Here is a 20,703-nt window from a genome sequence, read left to right on the forward strand (position 1 = left end):
AGCACACATGTTTATCTAACAATGAAAACATAAGTCAGATATGAAAATCCTGGGATCCGAGCATTACATTGCATTACAAGCATTTTCTGGAGAGGTGCAGTAACCTTGACAACACACAGAGGTCCTCATAGATCTAAGATTTCTTATGCGGACCGCTGCAATGCATGATTTTTTGGAGAGGTCAGTACCACAAACAACATACAGAGTTCCTCTCAGATTTATTTTGAGGACCTCTGTATGTTGTCACTGGTACTGTAACTCCCCAAAAAATAATGCTGGCATTACATTGCATTACAAGCATAATTCTTTTGGAGAGGTGCAGTTTCACTGACAACATACAGAGGTCTGTGTAAGAAATCATTGATTTCTTACGCGGACCTCTGTATGGCATTATTATTTGCTGTATGGCATTATATTTTTTGGAGCGGTGCAGTAACATTGAGGTCCTCTCAGATTTCTTATGAAGACCTCTGATGTCATTGATACTGCATCTCCACAAGAAAATAATGTTTGTATTGTAACAGTCGCCAGAAAGGGAAACCTACCTCTAGCCCAATGAGCCAGGAAAGTAGCCTAAGAATAGCCCAACTCCCTCTGACTCTGAAAAGAAAGCTCACTACACGGCCCCAGCTCTGAAATTGATACACACATGTGACATGTTTCAGTACTCCTGATTAGGTGAAAATAAGTTAAACAAGCCATTACTGGATTAAATTGGCATAAGGAAACAAGAAAAAACATTCAGTGCATTGGCAGATTATGCCACAGCATTTCTGGGTGTCATGCCAAGCACAAAAGTCGCTTACTGGCCCACTTTGACTCTATTTCTCTTTTCTGTAGCAATGGTGTTGGCGATACTTCAAAATGTGCCGAGACCAAACATAGATGCTACCTTACAATGCCTATTTCAAAATTCATATACAAGCAGAGAATACAATGTAAAGCTCACACTGTGCTTCTGGGAGGGGGAGACACACCAACACAGTGTTTTTTTTGTGTTGTTGTGTTCCAATTTATATGAGCTCCTCCTCATAATATGGGGACTTTTATTATATCCCTCCCAGCTGCAGCAAATGAATACAGCAATGAGTAGTGGTTTCTAAACTTCTACTCAGCCTCACACTATTACTAGAACCGCAGGGATTCCAATATTAAAGGTGAAACGGGCACAACATGAATGGAGCACCTCTGCCCATGGCAGCACCGGAACAACAAAGTGCAGTAAATACTTGAATAAAGGACATGTCCAATCAAGTTTCCATAAAAGAAACATTGAATTAAACTAAAATAACAGAAACATGATTTAAAACACTAGCACACAACCCGGTATGAGATACACAGTGAATGCAGACTTTGGGAGAATAAGGTATCGTGGGTATTGAAGAAGAGGCGTCTACAAGTAAATAGTCTTGCAGAAAAGTCAAAGAAGTTGAATACTATAATGAAATCTCTGGGTGTATACTAATGCATGGATTGGAGCACTGACCTAGTACCCAGCACTGTTACTATTAGTGTTAATACTGCAGCGTGTGTACCGGACTGGCACCTACACCCTGAAATGCTAAGTAATACTCAATTATTGATGACTGTCTAGTTCCCCTGTGTGCATGTGTCATGTGCAAAGATGGGTCAATGGGTAATTTTATTCAAAGTGATTTCTTCACAATAGGTATTATGCAACCAAAGACTTTCTCAGAAACATGTTCTGCTAGGCTGGTTAGTCAGTGTGTGTTTCATCAAAGTGATTTATACACAATAGTTACTAAGTAACCAAAGACACTGCAAAAAGCATTTCTTCATAGGCCTACATGTTTTTCACTTTGTTGAATTTTAAGAAAGTACATGGTGTCAATCAACAAGAAGGAAGGCCACATTCTTATAGTTTCAAAAATGCAACATTCGGCAGCGTCACGTGCATACACACACTGACCATCAGCGGCGCTTGCCCCTCAACTCTAGGAGAGCCAGCACTGTGCCCCGGCAATCCCACAGGGCCAGTTCCATGACCATGCACCCCGTCAATTCATTATAACACAAAGCTGTTCTTGCAAACACGTTCCCTCCAGGTCCCCTATCTTTTCAAGTAGTTCCAATAAACACCCATTAATGTGATGACAGTTTTAAGAAGGTGCTGTGTGACCAGAGACGGCTGGCCCATTATGGCGGTGTGTTTGGTGCCCCGCCAAATAAATGTGCGTACACGTTTCGTTTTCAATGAAAATGAAACGGGTGCAGCAGAGGCAGCAGCTCAGTATGAGTCAGTAACTCCGTGCCCAAGGCTGCTTGATTTGTTTCCCTGGCCACGGCTGGCTGCGCTGGATGTCCAGTGGGGAAAGCGCTTTCAAGAGCTATCCCCACTCGACGTGCTCAGTGCAGTTTGAGCCCGGGGAGATATCAAAGGGTCTCCAAGCCGTGCGCAAACGGAGGCCTGGGAGCGGTCACATTTTTTTTAAATTTTTTTAATTTTTTAATTTTATTTATTTGCATTTTTAAAACGCTCACACAGCACGTGGGCATCAAGGCGCTGTTACAGGAATTGTTTGTTTTTTAGTTGCATAATTTAAACATTAAAACGCCCCCATGGCATAGATTGTCCACTTCACCCTGCCCTTTATCCTGTAGCGCATACAGACAGGGTTACAGTTCACTGACCCAACCCCAGCCCATGTTAGAGATAGGATAAGGGGGAGGAGGAAAGTGATGCTGTCATGATGTCACAAGCTGAAGGCGGCGCTAGGCCCTCCCTCAGCTCGAGACTGACATGCTGTGTTTTCATGAGGCTGGTGGAGGGAAAATCCCCTCCTACTGCATGTGCCAGACCAGGCCTCCAGCAGAAGTGTAGACGTTTTTTAGAGAACTGGACTGCGTAGTCTGTGGTGAGGTAAACATCACCTGTCCATGATACTTATTTGAAGTTGACTACTGACTCAAAAAGTTTAAATTATGTGACTGAGTCACGCAGACATTACGGTCATATAATTTGAATTATTTTGAGCCAGTCAGCCTATGTGAGATGTAAATGCAATGTGCAGTGCACATTACAATCTTAAGTGACAGTCACATGATTTACCTTTTAAAAGTAGGACTGCCAGTCTGGGACTGCTTTTCAAAAAGCATCCTGAACTGATAATGCTATTTTTAAAAGGTCACTTTTTTTATTGATTAAAATTTTATTACAACAACTTTTAGCAAATGACTTCAAAACCATTCCTCAATGCCACCCCCCATCAAATGGCACACAAGCATTTTTGGGTCAAAAAGGTCTTAGGAGCACTTCTCAGGCTTCGACCCAAGGCAGTTTTTCAAAAATGTAATCATAGAAATTGACAAATCAATTTTGTCCCCTCTTAGGAACTGCCCAACCACTCTTCAGCCGATAGGGAGGGAGTGGATGCCACGTTTTTGCAAAGTAAAGCGACCTCAAATCTGTTAAACCAGGACAGCGAGTGCAAAGATGTTGAAGTGTTTCCCGGACATCCGGTTCCTAACAAAACCTACACTGAGGAAATTCCAAACTATGATCCGCACTTGCCATGATGATTTCCATTGTAGGATCCAAGTTGAATCTAACCCTCATCAGCTGAGCTCTGAAGTACTGATCCGGAAAGATTTTGATATAATCCGGGGTGTGACTATATGGTCTTTCCTCCTTACCTAACTTGCTAAAAAGCTTCTGATTATTGGCTTCTTCGCAGGTCGTAATCCAGTCTTTTCCCCATAGTTTTTCTTAATTTTTGCAGGGTTAACTAATAGTTCTTCTACTGAAGACCACATACCTTCTAGAAACAATTTACGTGCTTGGTCCCACAAAGTCCTCACTTTGCTGTTTTTTGATGTTATTTCGCTTTTTATAACCCTGAAGATCTGTGAGGAATTGATGCCAAAGAGCTTGCCAAACAAGTTCAACATTTGCCACTCTACGCATCCCTTCAGTGAGATCAGCCCCATCTCTCTTCTGACAATCTGTATTGGGATTGACTTTGGTAGACCAAGCACTTTTTTCCAGAACTGCCCTTCAAGTAAAGGGCCACTGAGTCACAGGAATGGTTAGCAGGGCATCCACCCCGTAAGTCACCGTAGGCACTGCTTTAGCCTTGTAGAATTCAATCAAACGCATTAAGGAAGAACTACAGAATCTCTGCATCAGAATTGTTGCTTGGTTTGCCAGGACGCACATTTTTTGTTTCTGAATTTGGGATGTTTTAGTGGTCGACAAGTTTTTATCTATTGGGACTCCTAGGTATTTGGAGGTGTTTACAACTTCAATTTTCTGGCTCCCTAGGTGACAAGTAAATGAACGTTTGGCTTTCCCTCTGTTGTTTTGCATCACAAGTACCTTGGATTTCCTTAGATATATTTGAAGGCCATTCTACTTGGTGTATTCAATCAGTTTGTTAATTGCCTCTGTAAACCAATTGTCATCAAGTCAATCAAAGCCAAATCGTCTGCATACAAGAGTCGATTTATCTCGGCTCTTCCAATTCTTGGTGGAAAGTACCTGACATTAGCCAAAAGAGGAATACAAGTCTAAGATGTATAAGTTGAATAACGCTGGTGCCAAGGCGCACCTCTGTTTTACTCATCGGTCAGTTGGAATCTTCTCACTTAGTGTTCCCATGGCGTTCAGCCGAATTCTGCACGATGTGTTAATATGTAGAGACTTGATCTGGTCGACCAGGTCCCCTGTACAGCTCCAAGACAGAAGTTCCATAATCTGCTCCTGTTGATTCCATCGAAGGCTCTCGATAGGTCAATGAAGGCTATAAAGGCCAAATTATGAGACTGCGAGAGATATAATGTCCAATGTATTTACACCTCATTCATAGCCACATAAGTTAAACTTTAGTGAGTCAAATCGACTCTGACCCATAACAGTTCAAATTATGTGACTGCGAGTGTGAGATGTAAAAGCTCTGCACAGCACAACCTCCTGGAAGAATTCCTGTAATTCCCCTGCAAAAAAGCTCACATAATTTATGAGCTTGCTTTTTTTGAAGGGGAATCACATACTTGCTTCAAACCTGTGTAAGCTGTGTCATTAAGTGAGCGAGGGCCTGGAATTAAATCTGAAAGGATGCATATTCCATTTATTAAAGGCGTTCACTGCAAACTTGCCAAGAAACAGTAAACGCCTTTAACTAGTGGAAGCTATGTGTGTGTATCAACATATATATGTGTGCCTTGGCACGTGTGATTGTCACTTTCACCCCTAACTTCCATTGTTACGCGGATCACACGTAACTATCTTTCAGGCTCCCCTCAGCCACCTCCTCCTCCTCGCTCATATTGGACTGTCCACTATTCAGTCATGGTGTGCTGCAAACGACCTCTGCCTCAACACCAGTAAGACTGAGATAGTTCGCATTGGAACCCCTGTTCCCGCTTGCCCACTTTCACTTCACTCTGGCTAACCTCCCTTGGCCCTAGGCCCCCACCCACCTGCAAGGCTAAAAACCTTGGGGTCATCTTCGACTCCACTCTCTCCTTCTCCTCTCACATTTTGGAAATCTCTAAAAAGTCTATGAGCTACACCTCCTCAGAGACACTCTACCTTTTCTCACTTTCCCCCAGCGGCTCACTGTCTCCAGAGCCATTGTTCTCTCTAGACTGGACTATTGCAACAGCCTCTTCATTAACCTCCCTGCTTCTGCCCTGCACCCTCTGCAACTCATGCAGAACAGAACTGCAAGACTTATCCTTGGCCTCCAGCCCAGGGACCGCATCTCTCTGGTGCTGAAATCCCTCCACTGGCTCCTCGTGGCTGCAAGCATCAAGTTCAAGACCCTCTGCATTGTCCACAAGGCTTTCTGGGGCCTGTGACCTACCTACCTGTAATGTTGCCTACCTAAATACTGTCCCTCACGAGCCCTCCGCTCATCTACCCCCAACCTTCTGCACGTGAGCCGGTTCTCCAAGCAGAGATTTGGAGGGAGATCCTTATCTTCAGCAGGTGCCTCCCTCTGGAATAGCCTCCCAGCCGCCCTCGGTCTTGAGCCTGATCTTAAGTCCTGGCAACTCCTCAAGACCTTCCTCTTCTCCTCTACGTTCTCTCTCCCTCTATCCTGCTAACCTAGCTCTTTGCTCTTTCTCACTCTCTCTCTCATCTTCCTTACAGTTTGCTGACTGGCCGCCTGGTGTACCTCAGAGTGTCACAAGTCCCGTGCACCCCTGCCAGTCCTCTCTCCCATTTGCCTCAGGGCCTTGCACCTCGACCCTCCCTCACGGGACTTGAGAATTACCCAAGAGAGACACTCTCTCTGCACTTACCCCAGTCTCCACTGACTGGGTGCACTTGGACCTCCCCCTCCCTGTGACTGTCTGTGCACTTGCACGATCTGAAAGCACCACGCCTGAAGATCGTCTGTCTGTTTCTCCCTTGTCTGGTAAATGTATTATATGCACGTACTCTGCCTGTGCAAACTATTATCATCTCAGAATTTCAAGGGCTCTGAGCGACGCTTGTTTTTCCCCATGTTCCCACACTCCTTGAGCGCTTTGAAACACTTGCCTGTGTATAGGAGCATTGTAAATGAACATTACCATTACCATGTATGAGCTTTTTGGCTGGCTGATGATTTTGCCCTGTGGCCCAGCAGTGTCAGACTCTACATGCTGCATGGCTGCCTCACTGCTAGTGGGCATCATTACTGGCATTAATGAGCAAATCAAACATGAATATGTTATTATATGGGAATACTGGCATACATAGTGCCAACAGCATGAACATGTATCAGCACAGCCAGTGCACAAATGCTTTTTATTTTGGCATATAGTGTGGTGAAAGGCTTCATGAAAATGCCTTGGGAAATGTGCACGTGCACTGTTGGTCATGTGTTACCCTACAAAACCGGTTACAAACTGTCTGGCTTTTTACTCAAATCTTCACAGAAAATGTGCTGCATAATGCACAATTTTAACCTATAATTCAAAATATTTTCGAGGGTGGAGAACCCTCCCACCTCCCCAAAGTCCCTTTGGTTCAGGCTCCCTCGCTACGCTCGGTCGCTCTTGCATATTTGTGGCAAATTTGTACCCCATCCAAATAAAAAATTCACCAGCCGCCTTGTACCCAAGGGTTTGTCCCGGCTGAAAGCATAGAAGAGCAGCAGAGATGTTGGCACTCTGCAATGTCCTGTCTGAACGCAGTGCACAAGAGGGGGACCTTTCAAGACTTCTCAGTAGGTTTAAGTCCGAGCGGGGCTGAGCCTGCACAAGCCTTACTCCGCTATCATCCTTCCATTGGTAAAAAGCTGTTCAGTCTCGTCACGCCCAAAAGCTCTTCGGTTTTTAGAGCTGCACTCCGAAAGAAAGCGCAAAAGAGAGAGTGACTTGGCAGAAGCCAAGGAAAGGACCCGCTTTATTGGCGGGGCGCTCCCTATATGCGGTCTATATGATATCTGCATGACGACGCCCCTTCTCCTGACGGTGGACGAAAAACATTTGCGATACAAAAATTGCCACTCCCTTCGTGTTTTAAACGTGTCGCTCCTGTGAAAAATCATTTGGGCCTTGTTCGTGTTAATGGCTTCTTACTGCAAGCCGCTCGTTCGTAGCCCACATTGGTACAGTATACGAACTGTGGCGCATTTCGAGAAACCTGCCCCGTGAACTCTCGACGAGGTGAAGGTGTCCATACCCCGACACGTACCTGGCAGCATGTCAGCCAAACAAGTGAGTCACCCACCGGAAAGATCTCTTTCCCACTCTCAAATGAGCCTTCCTACGCAATATGCAAACGAGTGCCACATCGAACATGCAAAGCACACTCTGCTGTTTGTTGAAATGATACGTTGTGGTTTCAAGACGGAGAGATCCTGGTCCTAGAACAAGCACATTGCATCCGAGACCCAACCCTATCGCCTAATTACCCATTCATTTTGTCATTCAGATGCATGGTTTGCTGCCTAGAAAATGCAAAAGGTGTACTATAGGAGCACGCAGGATGTGTTCATTACAACCAGGGTCAGACCTAGGGGTTGCTGGGGCCCTGGGTGGCAAAAGACGTATGCCCCCCTTACTTGCATAAATAGTGAAAGGGATATTACATGGGAAATTAGATTAAAAATACTTTGCCATGAGCAAGGCAGGACACAAACTGTGACATCAATTGTCACTGTTAATATTGACCTGTCTGGCAATATCAGTGAGTGAGTTTTTTTTTGAAGCAGCAGTGTGAGCTGAATACCTTGTAGAGACTTCTAATTTTTGCAGATAAGGCATAGGGAGATAAAAGCATTTGCCCGGGAGCACACACTCTGATTAAGTGGAGAAGTCGGGATTTGAGACCACTCTGCAATTCAGGCACTTCAACACACCTCTTCCCTCATGTAATTGAAAGAAAAAGGTCTTTTTGAAAACACCATCCGTCTGTGGGAGGAAGATATTGTCAAAATATGGCGATTGTGTTTTGCTAGCTGAAGCTAACTGCTGTTTTTGAAGAAGTTTCACAATTATTTGATTTTTATTCTGTATATATTTGGTCATATTGTCCAAGCGAGCAATATGCTTTTATTTCAGAAGCTTCAGATAAGGATTATTTGGACTGTAAAAAAAAACTGGAAGCAGCTTCCAGGGATGCCATGTCAAGGCAGGAATTTGTTGGTCCTGGGGCAGACAGGGCAGGTTGCGTATACTGCAGGATGGGTTTACAGTGTTATACCACCTATTTACCTGCGAGGACTCGAGGCAGTGAGAGTAAGCAATTTTGCAGGTCTTCAAATGTGAAAAAAGTGCGCAGGGATCAAACCCTAAAAAAGTAGTGTCTCAATAATGTACGCATAGGAGTTGACTATATAGGGGCAGAGGGAGGCATAGTTGCTCCTGTTCTCCTTGAACAACCCAGACCGGAGTGTCTCGTTGCACCTCTGGAGATTCTGCAAAGTGTTTGCATGGGTGACCAAAAACAAACAATAAAATCCCGATTTAGTTCTGTGTGCTCCTCTAAATCACTGGGTGTGGCAGGATTTCTGTCTCCTCTCCTGCTGGGTTTTATTTATTTTCACTTTATTTATTTATTGAAAATTTGTAAGGTGCTTATACATCAAATAAATTGTGTTTCAAAGCACCCACAGGGCAACAGGTAGGGGACATGGGAATGAAAGGCAAATATAACAACGGAAGAGAGAGGCGGCCCTACTAGGCTTTTTGAGCATTCAGAGCGTGCAAGTGCAGAGAGAGAGGGATGGGGATTGTACATGCTAGTAAGTTGCAAGCTAAGTGACTGACAGAGATCATTTAGTGAGTGGTTGACTAACAATAAATAAGTGCATGCCTGTGATAGCACAGGCCACTGGGCGCCTAAGGCAAGTGCTGGGAGTGGGCGGAGGCTGAAAGCGATTGGGGTTGTGAGGCCAGCACCAAGGTGGATACATAAGGGCCTGGTCACCAATCTCAGCGACTGTGGGATTTAGCAAAGTAGAGAGGAAGGGGAAGGAGGTGCTGAAAAGGAAAGTCTTGAGGAGCTTCTGCAATTTGAGGAGATCTGGCTCAAGAGGATGGGGGAGGCTGTTCCATAAGAGGGAGCAAGCCGAGGAAAGAGATCGTCCACCAACTCGCTGCTTAGCAAATCGCTTGACACGCAGAGAGCTGGTGCCGGAGGAATGTAAAGTTCTGGAGAGAGTGTATTTGGTGAGAGCCAGTTGTAGATAATGTGGTCTCTGGCCCCAAACAGCCTTTTGGATGATGTAGAGGGTTTTGAATGTAATCCTTGCAGCAACCCAGTGGTTGGTTTTTAGGGCTGCAGAGATGTGGTCCCTGGGCTTTAGGCCAAGGATAAGTTTGGAAACCCTATTCTGGATTAGCTGGAGGGGACGTAGAGAGGAAGAGGGTAGATTAAGGAAGAGGCTATGCAGTAGTCAAGCCTAGAGAGTACAAGAGCTCTGGAGACATTGAACTTCTGGGGAAAAGTGAGGAAAGGAAGAATTCCATTGAGGAGGTAAAGTGGGCCTTCTTGGAAAGATCCTGGATGTGAGGGAGGAAGGAAAGAGAGGAGTCGAAGATGACTCCCAGGCTTTTGGCTTAGGATGAAGGAGAAGGGGGAGAGCCCATAGAGGGTGGCCAGAGTGAGGGGAAGAAAGAGGGGGCAGGAGTCCAAATGGGAAGGATCTCAGTTTTGCTGGAATTGATGCAGAGATCATTGGAGGCACACCAGGATTGGATGGCAGATGGGCAGTCAGGAATGATGGAGGGGGTAAGGACAGGGTCAGAGAAAGTTTGAAGAAGAGTCGTGTGTCATCTGAATAACACTGAAAGTGAGGGGAGTAGATGGAAATTAGGTGCACAAGAGGGGAAAAATATGTGTTAAAGAGCCAGGGAGAAAGGTTGGAGCCCTGGGATACGCCACAGGTGGAGATAGAGGTTGGAGAAGAGAAAGAGCCCAGGATAACCTGGGAGGGATGGTCAGTGAGGAAGGAGTTCAGCCAGTCCAGTGCCTGCTCTGAGATACCTAGGATATTGTGGAGCCGTTTTATGAGAATGGAATTGTTAATCATGTCAAATGCAGAGGAGAGAACAAGTAGAATGAGAACAGCTGGAGAGTTGAAGCCAAGAGATGCACGGGTGTTTAGAAGAGCTGTTTCTGTGCCTGTGGATGCTCAGAATACAGATTGATGGTTGTATAGGCAAACAACAAGCTCAGTATGCTGGGTCAGTTGGGGTAAACAGGCTTCTCCAAGAGTTTCCCAACGCAGGGGGTGATAGAGATGCGGCAGTAGTAAGCCACACAGGACAGGTCTGCAGAAGGTTTTTTCAGGAAGGGGTGCACAAGAGAGTGCCTGAGGGAAGAGGAGAAAGACCCAGCAGCAAAAGAGTGATTGCAGAAATCAGCAAGTGCAGGGGCAAGAGAGCCAATGTTGTCCTTAATAGATCTGGAAGAACAAGGGGAGACCTGTTTGGAGGAAACCTTCATAGAGCAGACAACTCTACTGACCTCATCAGATGTAATAGGAGAAAAGGAGGAGAGAAAGGCAGAGGGGGGTTGTGAAGCAGTAGGTAGCAGGAGGGTGGGGCAAGGGAAGGTGGAAGGAGAAGTGATGGTGCTCAGGATGCCCTGAGTTTTTGCAGTGAAGTCTGTGGCCAATGCATTGCAGAGGGCCTGGGAGGGAAGAGGTGAGGTGGAGACTACAGAAGGGTTGGCTAGTGCCTTGCAGATTTTAAAGAGTTTGTCGTGTCGTTGGATGCACCAGAGACGCAAGCCTGGATGCGGGCCCTTTTCTTGGGGTGAATTGAGAGTCAGTATTGCCTGTGGGAGCAGGTGACAGGCCAGTTATTGTATAAGCGCCTAACAAGCAAGCATTAAATAAACAATAAATTCAAAAAATGTTTGTCAGAGGGTGAGCCTGAGGTCTGCCACTTCCGTTCCACAGCTCTGCACTTGCGTTTCAGGGCAGCAAGTTCAAAGTCGTACCAGGTGTTATGCTTGGAGGCTTGTTTCAGGCAGATCCTCATGACTGGGGCAAGAATGTCAAGAGTGTTAGTGATGGCACGATGGAGGTTGCTGAGAGCAGAGTCAGTGTTAGAGTCTGCAGAGGGGGAGAAGGCGGATGAAGGTAGATGCAAAGGCAGCAGCTGACACTTGTTTCATTGACATGTTAGTATGCATCCTGCAAAATGATCAAGTGCTGCCTACTTCAAAATGAGGTGGGAGCCTCATCAATGTACCCCAGGAGCCTTGATTGAAGGGGGTTAAACAGGCCAAAGCTGTTTTTCGGGTATGGGAATAGCAGGGAGAAGCAAGGTATCTTATGGTAGAATGTTGCCAAAAAACTCATCAGGTTAGCTGACTTTTGCTGCAAAGTTATATGTTTATACCTTCCTGTAAATCATATGGCTTTTTTATATTCCTGCCTCAGAATGTGCTGTAATATGTGGTGTTTCGGCCCCCATAGCAAAAATATGCAAATTTAATTCAATTGACCGTTTCCCTTATAAGAAAGCGCACAAGGCAAAAGAGCATTGGCCTTTCAAAAACATTTATCAACACTAGAAAAATAACCTGAGAGTGGAGATTTTCCAATAACTATTTTGGCAAAGTACAAAAGGTGCCCACCCTTTAAACTCAATAATCTACAGTGAAAGATTTGCTGGAAAACAAAATCCCAGTATGAGACTTGTACTTTGACGACACTTTTATGTGGTCTTGTGGGTAAGCGTCTGCCCTGGGAACATGAAAACCTGGGAGAAATCCTCATAGCCAAACACTTGAGCAAGCTTGGAGGCCACAAACCCCCCCGAAGGTTTTTTTCCCGATCTCTGAAAAAAGTGGGCTGATGCAGTCCAACCGCATGTATCCTCTACTTGTGCCCTGAAAAGCTTAAAGCAGCACATGGCCACAACCAGGGACCATAATCCCTCCAGTCTTCAGTATTGCAACCTCTCTTGCCACATCCTGGGCAAATATTCATGACTCACTTGCCCTCTCATCATTGCCCCTCCTTATCCCATGTTTGCAAAGCAATCACACAAATATATAAATCCTTATAGAAATATGTTAGGCAAAAAGTGTACGATTGTAGAATTATTCCCCCATTTTGAATGTGAGACTACAAATCCCAGAATGCAATAATTCAGCAGAAAGCAAAACATGGTCTTTTGTTTTTGAAAATGTAATTTCAAGTCTGAAAAACAAAAGGCAATGTGTGAAAAGGTTACCTGTTTGTATTTCACAGTTTGACAAATGTAGGCTTCATATATGATGTCATGAAAATATTATATTCTATCAAAACTACACGACTATTTAGTGTGTTAAATATGAACATCTGAAATTAATGTAGTTTAAAACTGTTTTGTAGAATGTGTTTTAATTGGCTTGGATGAGGGCATAGATTAAGGCAGCTAATGTGGGCTTTGGGAGTGCTTTCAAAATAAAAATGCCCCTTTGCATTTTTTAACGAAGAAACGTTAAGGACGCCTTATCCAAAACAATGACCACTTAAATGAGCTATAACTTGTAAATCACTCCCACTTTAAAAGCTCTGCTAGGAACAAATTGCTAAGCAGTAATTATGGGGCCCTCAGTGGCTGATAGGCGCGGGGAGGGGTTGTTTGTCTCTAGAACTTCAGGGGGTGGGGGGGGGGGTTGGGCAGATGCACTTTGGCCTCATTCTGGCAAACAGAAACGCAAGCCTCGTGCTTCCTACATGAAAGCAGCAAAACCCCTCTTTAAAACAATATTATGTAGTCAGGCGGGCACTGGCAGCAGGGCCCTGGGCAAAAGCACAGACTGCCCATGCCTCTGGCCAGGCCAGCCGTGATTGTAACAGCCAAGAATACCCGCTTCAGAACATAAAGCACAATGCACGCTTTGAGAGAAAGCTGAGGCACCACACACCTTTTATTTTCCAGAATAAAAACAATGTCCCACTTGTGTAATGCTGTTAATCCTGCCATGCAGGACTTTCATGTTATTTCGTACTTTCTCGGGGGCATTTAACCCCTCAGGAAGAAACTGGTCCATTAATGTCTCCAAAACAGATCTGACTTTGTGAGTAAAATAAACAAGTTTTGGCAAATCGAACAGTCTGGGCTCACTAAAGGATCGCGTGCCTCCTTCCAGTCCTAGGCCCAAACAGGGAGGTACCGGCATGACTGATGAAAGATCACCGGGGCAGAAGAGGCAGCGTCCCTACACTGACACATTGCTACCCGCCTTCCAGAAACTCCAAGTGCCTTTCAGTGTGCACTGTGTGTTGGATGCTACACACCAATATCTATACCTATAGATCCCTTTCTTCCTCAGGCGCTAAACCACCCCTCAAGTGGCAAAAATAATGGTGCCACTAAAGAGGCACCTTTGAATCAAAACAATATTGCCTCATTAGATGGGGCTAAAGGTCCACCTATGCCAAAACTACATAGCCTACAGACACCTAGAGAGTCGTACAGAGTCCCATCCCTCCTTCTGACCATTTCATGCCAATGTTCTGCATAAATAAATGGAGCCTAAATTCCACTTTTAGGCCAAAAGTAAAAAATCGTCAGGGTGTGGTTCTACATAAAAGATCAGTTGCACGTGGCACAGTAAATATAACTTCACTGGTACATTTTTCTAAAATTCCTTCTCTTTATGTAGATTTTATTTTTATAGTACAATCACTATACAGTATAGTAGAGCAACAAGTCATACATGACCAAAGGGATACGTGATTACATTACACTTTAAGACTCAAAAATCCTGCAAAATCAGTCGGGAAAAATAGGTTTTGAAAAAAGTTAAGTGTACTACCTATAAAATGACGAGCTCTATCAGTGTTGGGAAAGACAACATACATGTAAAAACACTCAGCCTACCTGTAAAAGAACAAGCATTGGCAAAGCCAATATTGTTGGTGTTTAGTGCTATTCTTTGAATTTTGCATTTATAGACACCAGGGTGCAAGCAGGAGAGTGCAAAGTCTAAAGGTAGGGTGTGAGAAGGGATGCAAGTATGCACAAGAAAGGGCAATATAGAAAGAGTGTGGGCCATTGGGAGAGGGTGCCATCGATAACGAACAAGACAAAATATGAGCGAGAAAGGGTGAGAGGGGGAGGGTAAGAGAAAAAGCGAAGTTGGTAGAGGAAGTATGAGAGAAAAAGGGCTGCAAGCAAAGGTGAGAGTTGGAGAAGATGGAATGAGGGTGCAAGAGGGGATATCATCAAAGGTGCCAGGGTGAGGGGGAGGGTGCAAAGAGAGAGTGAACGCACAAGGGGAGAGAGTGACAATACAGAGAGACAACAGAGAGAGGGAGAGAGTGACAACAGAGAGAGACAGAGTGATAGCTCACAGAGAGCGCGAGTGACTGCGCAGAGAGACAGACTGACAGCGCATGGAGGGAGAGAGAATGACAGAACATGGAGAGGGAGAGAGTGACAATTCATGGGGAGAGAGAGAGAGAGAGAGAGAGAGAGAGAGAGAGAATAGCATTGAATGGAGAGAGAGTTCTGCCGCAGTCCCCCGCTAAACACGAATCTCTGTTGAGACTATATATTTGCCTGTAAAATCAAGTGATATGGGACTGAAGGAGGACCAACACAACAATGATGTAATTCTAGGTGACAGCTTTGGAGACCACTTACTGAGTGTACACCATTTGCTCCCTGAAATTAACTCTACCCCATTGTCAGGGGGTCTTTTTTCATATGCTGTGAATTTAATCACTTATTCTACTCTAATGTGTGCAGTAAAGTCAGGTTGAGATTTTGCCAAGGATGGCACACTTTGACTAAGCTTGGGTTTTTAACCCACTCTGCAATTCAAGTACTTGACCACACACCTTCCAGGTGTAACTATTATTAACATTTTGGATTTCAAGGCCTACAATAATGCTGTATGATAGAGTGTACTTGCCAAATACACTGATTCCAGCAACCCGGCATGTCAATCCTTAAAGAAACTGTACAGAAGCAGATATACACGTCACTCATCGAGCCCACCCCCTGACCTCTGTCATATTGGGAGAACAGCAAGAAAGCACTTTGCATGACACCTGGTATCATCCCAATACCGCACCAACGTTATGAGAGACGTTATGAGCTCAGACAACCGTACTGAATGTACCCTTGAACTGACGTGGTAGAAGGATGCCTGCGGACAACATTGGACATACAAGAGCTATAAGTAAAGTCTGACAGGTGCAACATGACGTCATGAAGAAAAGAGAGGAGGACATACTGAAATGATATGCAAATACTTAAAGAATGAAGATGTGACTGAAGTACCAAAGTGAACATTTATGCAAATACGAACAAATAATATATACTGAGAAGATACGTGAGAAGAGATGCAGAAGATGTACATATGCAGAAAGGCAAGGAAGATGAGAAATATAGAAGTTTGCTACAGTAGAAAATATAACGCAGGTAAAGCAGCCATGTTGAGAAGCTGGACGTCGGTTTTGTATAATAGTAAGCTAAAATCCCCAAGGAGAGAGATCCAGGCTGCAGAACTGAAAGGTGCTGGAATACAAAATTCAGGCAAGAACAAAGAACATTTGTTTGGCTCAGGATCAAGAACGCCACAGTAAGAAGCAATTGAAAGGTACAGAAGAAGTCGAAGAGGATAAGCCATGTACATAGGACATATTTCTCTTAGATTAAGCAAAGGAATGAACATTTGTGAGTGCCAAGCATTAAACCATCAAAGATGCAGAAAGCAAATGCAAGACAGACCAACCCAGTCTCCAGAGGTCAAGAGGGATAATAGCACCCAGTATAATTGAATCAAATAGCACTAAATAGAAAGACAGGATGGACAAAATCATGGTCTCCTCACATGTGGTGCAAGACCAGAAAAAAAGGTCTATTCATTAAGCTCCAGATGAAGATAGCAATGTACCTTCACTCCCCTTAAAGTTCAGAGGACGAGAACAGTCAGCAAGGTCCACTACAAAGAAGAAGCTTTTGCTTAGGGCCTTTCTGATGAGAGATGGTCCGCTAATTGGCTAATTGGCCAAGTGGGCAGTTGGCTGACGTTGTTCCCCACAGCCGGGTTTCATTTTGCTTAAGTGCTGCTAACAAGCCGAATATGTCTGAGGTTGGGAGAGAATGCCAACCAATCATAAGAGCGTATGCAGCAATGGATGCATTGTTGCAGAAGCCAATCCGCTGCTGTTATTCTGCTATTATATGTATTATACACAGTTAGAGGTAGTTCAAGGCGTGGCTACCAGATAAGGGGCAGCCAATAATCTTACTAACGCCTTAATAAGCAAAAGGTATATATGTTTTACCAATCCCTCCGTCAGATAGGTTTTTACGAGTGCTGATCAGATATTCTTTCCACACGGGTGGACGTGCTGGTTTTTCTTTGAGCTCTGACGTTTTGAAGGTTAGTGATACCGTTTTGGCAGACGTATTGAAAGTTAAATATTGTTATGGATACATTGAGGTATACTGTGGACACCGCACTGATGATTACTTTCTTTTTTCTTTATTATGATTTTATATTATTTTCGTTTTCTGTTATTATTTTTTATTTTTTATTTTCAATATTTTCCGACCTTGACATGGTTCATGGGATTTGCATCATCCGAATGGAAATGGGGTAATGTACTATTGCTACTGTGTTTTTTCTTCTTTGACATATGCACCTGATATGTTGATATGCAAATGTTTTATTGATGTTGGTGAATTATGATATTTGTGTTTGATTGTTTAATGCAATGTTGATTTGTTCGCAATATGGAATTATGTGAAGACAGTTGAGACCGAGTATTATAAGAAAAGGTGTAATCACAGGCCCTGAAGAAGGGTTTTTCAACCCGAAATGCATAGGCCGCAGATGTGATGAATGCTGCCATTATAATTTATCTTTGATTTAAAGCAAGCGAATGAAGTTTGATTTATTAAAAATTTCTCTTTGAAAAAAGGAATCAATTCAAGAATTTTTTCTACGATTGTTTTTGAACTACGCCACTGAGTAGTGGAATAAGGGTGTGCAGCCCGCACCGCTGGCCACACGGCCAAGGTCTTTTTTCTTTCAGGTTTTTACTATTTGCCATGTAGGATGACATCTTAGCTGATGTACATTGAGGTATAAAGCTTTTGTGTAACCAAAATGTAGTCGAGAGTGTATGAGTTGCAATCTGTTTGTTCACCAGGTTCACTCATACTTTATTGAGCTGATAATAAAGTAGTATTTTTCATATTCTTCGAGTCTGTCCGGTTATTTGGGTTTGAGATCATTTATTGGTAATCCCATCCGGCACTTGGAATGCTCCAGGTGCTACTGCACCAAACATGTTAAGCTAAAACAATATCATTGTAGCTTTATTTTTCACCTCCTGAAAGGAAAACTGTAAGTCTCAAGCTGCTAAATAATGAAAGCCTGAAACATCATCTACTTATTGGCACTGTACTTTCACAACTTTGACACACACACTGAAAGAAAGTGTGTACTAAAGTTAGCGATGGAGATTCTCTGTCACAAACTCCCAGCTCATGGTTATGCATGATGTTAAGAATATTTGACCATGGACATAAAGCAAACCTGCATGTCAAGCTAATAAACATCATGGGTACAAACAAAGCTTTAAAAGGGGCTTTATTCAGTTATTCACTAACAGATTTTGATGTGGGCACATATTTGCAAGATACCTGCTATTGATTCCTGGTCTCCCAGTTGGAAATGTCCTGTTACGCAAAAGAAAGGCTCTGATGCTGGTAACAAAAGCCATGCATTTGCAAGGTCATTAAGGTGCTGGTCACAGAGTCATAATAGTGTGAAATGCGCTGTGATTGCTTGTCTGAGCCACCAAGCTGATTCTACATTTAGAAAGAAAATGCACCGAGCACCCTTTTTGGGAGCCTTTAAAGTAAAAATGCACACTTTGACACGTTGAACTTGCTAATTGTTTTGCACTTCCACCTGTGGATACATATGAGCAAACAATGTATTTCCAAATATACTGCTGTGCTGAGTAGTCCGAAAAAGCCACAAAAAACAACCTAACTCCCATAATTTCAGTCACAAATAGTTTTTGAGTAGCTCAATTGTGTGTGAAATAGCCCAGTCTGGCAATTCTGAGGGTAATGACACATAGAAAGAGGAGGAGTGAGAAGGCAAAGGAAGGGTCACAATGCCAGTACATGAGGAAAGCATGTGCTTACAGCGAGACCACGGGTTGAGATAATCACCGAAAAACACCCATACATTGATTTAAATGGCCCGGGGACACACAATCATTGCCTTATGTAGCAAATTCATGGCTGAGCTTTTCCAGTTAACATGTCAACCAGATATCCAGCTCATGAAGACCTATGTTTCTTTCTTGTGTTAGCAATGCTTTTCCACCTAGGTGGCGCTGGCACCAACATATATGTGCCAAAACCAATGAAAGTCTAGAAAGGTTGGGAATGCCAATGTTAAGGTACAACTACGGTCCAAATGAAGTATTTCCCCAATACAAAGTGCATCACATTTCAAGCTAAACTTTATCCTACAATATAGCACTACTCCACAAGACTCACGTCAACTATTGTTATTTCTACTTCTTACAGAGATGCAAAAGAATGGTTGCAACCAAACACACTAACACACTAACATTTTATGTCATGCTCAAGTAACCCAACACCGTCTTTCTAATATCAACAAGATGCCAGTTTGCTTACTTTTCAGGTGAAAGGTTAAGTAAGACAGCTGGCAACACAATCACCTGGGACTGGTAGAATTTTGAGAGAAACTATGGGTGAAAATATGGATCACACCATAAAATCAAAACATTTGACTGAATGAACGAGAGGGCAATTAGTGATGCTGGAAATGCATTGGAGGGACAGAACCTCCCTGTCCTTATCCTCTACTCCCTTATCATCAGTGTTCTGTGTTATGTTCTGCACAGGATTCCAGTTTTTGTGTTGAACAGATACCCTTGGGATACCCTTATGGCACCCCTGGGTGAGGGTACATACCTGTACCCCTAGTGTATGTTTTGGGGCACCTGTGTGTTACCCACAGAGCAGGGTATGGGCTGGTGGCAGCTTCATGCTAATATGACAGGAGCTCTGAGTATCCTCCATTTTGTGATACTCAGGCCCTGTCATAGGAATCAGTGGATTCCTGATAGAAGGCAAGATGGCCCCTTGCCTCTTGGTTTCTATTGCCTGTTACCTTGTTTTCCAAAGTCCTGGGAAGCCCTGACGCTGTTGGGTGGAAGAATCATATATGGTATTGTGGGGAAGTCCAGTCCAGACTGGCTAGAACCTTCCCAGTGACTGTGTGTTGTGGGTGCAACCTTGGGGTGAGGCCTGTGTGAATAGAGTGTGGGACCAATATGCATTCAATGTTATGTGTGTCTGTGTGACACAATGAGTGAGACAGCCCTGCCTGAAACTAACATGAATGCAGTGTAGTGTGCTGAAAGGCTGGGTGCTTGCCCCAATCCACATTCATTGTTATGGGTGTCTGGGTGGAAGCGAATGGGCTGAATGCCTATGAGCCTGATTGGCTGCCTGCCTGCATCAATGCCCTTCTGTGTGATTGGCTGACTGAGCCTGGCACAGCCAGAGTGAATGAGGGACAGGTATGTATGTCTAGGGACCTCTCACTTACCAATTTGTTCAGAAGCTGAAGTTGAACTTGAAGCTGATCCTTGAAGCCCAGCTGGAGGAGAAGATTGCTGCTGCATTTCCTTCAACGTAATCCAAGCGCTGTCGAGTCTGTCAAGGACTGATCCAAGAGAGGACCTAGCTAGGAGACCTCTTCCCGAGCTACGAGGGACAATCGTACAAAACTGCTGTTCTTCATTGAAACACCCTGGAAACCAGTTCTGTGAGTCTGACATCTGGAAAAGGGGTCAGCTGAGAATCCTGAAGAGAGCGCCTGGACATCGAGGGTCGCCGAAGTCCATTGACGTCGACCAGGATTCGGACGATTTCCGTGAACGCTGGAAGCTGAGTGGAATTGTGTTGTCCAGGAGTGGGGACACCTTGACGCTGTGCAGCTCGACGCCCTGAGCCAAAAAGCTCCACTCTGCCTAAGAACATTTTGAAAACAGGGCTCCCTTACCATCACCGTTGACCAATTTGTCACGCCGAAGAAAGTTGAGGTCGGTGGTTACTGAGGAAAGTCCACCAGTGGGTTTCCCACCACCCAAAGCTGACAAAGACATCTAGAGGATGCTGACGGAGTGAAGATCCAAGCTGTATCCATGGCTCAGTCCCTATCGCCAAAGCTATCCTGAGGTATGTGTTGCGGCTGCAACACTGACAGGCCAGAGGACCACCGAACGC

At 44.2% G+C, this 20,703-nt stretch overlaps 1 protein-coding gene across 1 annotated transcript in view; it reads right to left on the reverse strand.

Annotated features, from left to right (window-relative positions):
* GJB7 (gap junction protein beta 7) overlaps positions 1-20,703 on the reverse strand; it is a 141,129-nt gene that overhangs the window by 36,966 nt on the left and 83,460 nt on the right. The window lies entirely within an intron of this gene.

Source organism: Ambystoma mexicanum, chromosome 4p (genome assembly GCF_040938575.1).
Source record: "Ambystoma mexicanum isolate Mex_15411 chromosome 4p, UKY_AmexF1_1, whole genome shotgun sequence".
NCBI classification, from domain to species: Eukaryota; Metazoa; Chordata; class Amphibia; order Caudata; family Ambystomatidae; genus Ambystoma; species Ambystoma mexicanum.